Genomic DNA, 3,961 nt, shown 5'->3' with positions numbered 1-3,961 from the left:
AATGCTGTACAAATTATAAAACTATCACGTTTTTCATAAATTGTTGGTTTTGCAAGAAAGGTCATAGTTTACAAATAATGTTCTGCGAAAAAAGTAAAAAAAAATGTACATGTAAACTGTTGATATACTTAAGAACAGTTTCTTATATACATTTAAAAAGCAAGTCCAATGTTATGTGGATGAGTCTTGGTGAATTTTAAATTTTGTTCTCTTATACTAAGAGATAAATTAATAATTATACAGATAAGGCATCATATATATAGGAGTTATTGATACTATACCAATTATTATCAATGCCTTAAATATAATATTAACATGCACCCGTTTTTTGCTACCCATTATAATAGGTCAATTCTACCCCTCGGAAACAATAAGCGATCAATTCTAGATGGGGCATTAAAGTAACTTACACGATATGACAAAGCATCAATTTGAAAAAAAACTTTAGAAGGAACCATGAATCTTTAGAAGTGAAACTAAAATTGGACATTCCAACAAGCCATAACTCCAAGAATTAATATTTTCTTCAACTTCACACATCAACGTGGAGAAGCTTTCACTATATATATGAACCATTCATGGAGCAAGCATTTCACGGTCATACACTCATCAACTCCACTTACAAGAGTACCACCCATTAATAGCCTCTGTTCCCCGGTGATGATGACCAAGTACATGAGGAACAATGTGCAAGGACTTGTGCTACTTTCTTTTCTTCTTGTGGTGTGTTTGACTTGTCTCGGAGGCACATATGGTAATTAACAATTTGATTTTTATGGGGGGATTGAGATTGTTGACTTTTATTGTTTATATGATGAGATGATAAGTGTATTCTTTATTTTATGTTAATTAGGCGAAATCATAAATGACAAGGGGAGCAACATGATGAGGAAAGTAAGCCATGTAACGAGACCCCCTTGTTATAAAGATGGGCATCAGCTCCCAGGAAGGGAATTCTGCTGTAAAATAGATAACTTTTGCTGGCCAAATCTCGGAGAATGCTTCATCAACTTTCCATGCAAGATTAATTGCACACCAGCAGCAGCAGCAACACAATAGTTTCGTTATCACCCCTATTTTGGGTGGATAAATCCCAATCTTATGGTTCTCAAAATAATTATGTGCTGATGAGATCATAAATTTTGTATGTTTTAGAAATCAACTATGTTATTTTAATATTCAATAAAACTAGCCAATGGGTTGTTTGCACAATTTTGTGGCTAGATTTGTCACCTACCATTTACATAGTAAATATTTATTTTATGTCCATATTTTGATTGTCTCCTCCTAGGTGTAATGATCGTGGACCTATGTTGGACATCGGGAAAATGGACTTTAATCTCTCTCTCTCTCTCTACTCGTTATTGCGTTATTATCATTCACATAGTTTTTGTTGCATTGGATGGGTGAACAATAGTTTCATAACAGGCTATGAAGCACCAAACATTGTAATTTAAAATATGTTTAGTAACTATTATTAGCAAGACAGATCAAGCATGGTATATATAGATTTAATATCCATAGGTAAATTGACTATTGGTTTCTCAGGTTCAAGAGCATGGTGTTCGGTTTTAACACTTCTTCTTTTGCACATAAACCATAAAGCAAATTGAGTTGGATAAGCTAGGGTTTGTTTAGTGCATGTAGAGGAAGTGAGGGGTGTCGGCGTCCTCTAGCTACAGGTCATATCGACTCTATCAACTGTTGTGATGTCTAGCAATGGACATATCCATCCAGGACCGCTGATCCAACTTTTTTATTAGGATTCAAATCAGAGTTGCTGACCATGATTATGATGGAATTCACATGGGCCTACAGATTTCATCATGGCTTGCCTGCAAATTAAGTCTACATTTGCTAAGCAGCGTTCCAACCAACATGCACCGTGGACTGGCTACAGAGTAAATGTCATACATAGATTGGAGGTCACAGATGAGTGTGTCTGCTCCACCACCAGCTAGGCGCACACCTTCACTTTCGCCATGCAGTCCAATGAGCATGTTAAGAACATAGATAGCGAGACATTTTTTAAGGGCAGTAATATCAGTTTTGCTTTGATTCTATGCTGTAATGCTGAGGCAACAACAAGGAAAGCACATTCCGTGCATATTAAAATTCAAGTGTGAAAGGATACCCAATGTAGAGAGAGATGTCAAACACTCGTGAGCTACCAGTCAGCAATTGATCATGTAGCAACCCTCGGCTCAGGGCTTGCTACAAGACACATGCATATAGTTGGTAGAGAGTGGATTTTTGGATCCCGAGCTCCATGGAGCTCAAAATTTTGAAAAAAAAAATATAAACCAACTTCTGAAGTTTCAAAAGGTTGTGAAAACATTTCTATTAGGAACATTTTGTAAATTTTATACACATTTGATATTCATATTTTTTGTAATATCATTTCTATTAGGAACATTTTTGTAAATTTCATAGATAGTTTTCAAAAAATTAAGACATCAACATATACGTAAAAGTGAAAAATATTTTGTAAGTGTTTATGAACATATTTGGAAATTTTACAAACATTTTTATATGTTATAAAATTTTATAAAAATTGTCAATTTTTTCGATTTCAAAAGTAAAAATACCACTAACATAAAATTCAAATGTTTGAACATTTTTAAAGTGGAAACGGTTTTTTGGAATGGTATTTTTTTTACAAATTACACTGACATGCGGACATTTTTTCAAACATGCGAACATTTTGAGAATGATACAAATATTCTTTTGAATGATACGAAGAATTTATCAAATTGTGAAAACAAATAATTACATTTCATGACCATTTTTCCAAGCACGGTGAATGTTATTAATAATTGATGAAGAATATTCCAAAATATATGTATTTAAAATATTTTTCAAAATAGATGGAAGTAGAAACAAAATAACAAAAAGGGAGAAAAAATGTCTTACCTGACCCTAGCCCATTTATGAGGTGGTGGTGTTATTTTTGGTAGATCACTTGATAAGGTATTCTGGCCAGACGATTAAACCAAATGGGAAGTAAGAAGGGGTTTATCTAGTTTCAGACCCTCACGCATGGTAAAATTCTACCCCTGCTCATGTATATTGCTTGTGTATAGGCGTTACAATGATTGATGGATTGAGCAATAGCTCTAAGGTTCTGTGTCTATTTACTAATCTAATCGCAACATATTTAGGGATTGGGGTCTATTTTTATCATATATTAAAATCCAAAAATACATTGTTGCAATTTATTTACCTTTATTTTTATTTTATGTTTTTGTTTAGCTATCTATCATTATCAGACTTGATTCTTGCAATTAACCGCCAAGGGATTGACAACCCCTTGTTTGTGTTGGGTGCAAGTATTTGCTCTTTTGTGCGTATGTGTTGTTCACGAGGTTTTATGTGGTTCTCCTACTGGATTGATAATCTATGTTCTTAACTGAGGGAAATAATTATCTCTACTATACTGCATCATCCTCTCCTCTTCGGGGAAATCCCAACGCAACTCACAAGTAGCAAAGAACAAGACTAGCATGCTAGACGTTTGACATGTGATGTGGTATGAGCTCACTGCTGCTATGTATGATAGGAAGGTCCCCATCTATGGGTCCTATCTCTTCAAGCTCATCACTACTACTTGGGCGACTAAGGTTCTAGATGAGCGCCTAGAGACTGGCAAGCTTGCCACTCATGATGTGATGAAGCTCGGGCAAAAGGAGAACTGGGGAGTTGTGCCAGATGCACCAGAGATCAATATTCCAGGAGCAAAGTCTGATGGATCTAAGGAGCCTGACTATGTACCACCATCGGATCGGCCTACTTGGGACATCAAACTCAAGAAGAAGATGAGGAAGCTCTTCTGCATTCAGGTGGATACTCAGAAGAATATGTACAAGGCACATGTGGCTGAGAAGATTGCCCGGCAGTGCCAGGTCACCATGATTATAGGAACCTTGAGATTGAGGTGCAGAGTGGCTCTGAGAAGAAGATG

The 3,961-nt window shown here is 35.7% G+C and overlaps 1 long non-coding RNA gene across 1 annotated transcript; it reads left to right on the top strand.

Moving 5' to 3' along the window:
* Positions 1-606: 606 nt before the first annotated feature.
* Positions 607-1,212, top strand: LOC119288565. Its single transcript, XR_005141222.1, has 2 exons — positions 607-754; positions 854-1,212. It is a non-coding gene; the product is annotated as an uncharacterized LOC119288565 (long non-coding RNA).
* Positions 1,213-3,961: the final 2,749 nt, after the last annotated feature.

This window comes from Triticum dicoccoides, chromosome 4A, assembly GCF_002162155.2.
Source record: "Triticum dicoccoides isolate Atlit2015 ecotype Zavitan chromosome 4A, WEW_v2.0, whole genome shotgun sequence".
Taxonomy (NCBI): Eukaryota; Viridiplantae; Streptophyta; class Magnoliopsida; order Poales; family Poaceae; genus Triticum; species Triticum dicoccoides.
Note: the sequence above shows the minus strand (reverse complement) of the source record. Positions and strands in the feature narration are given on the sequence as shown.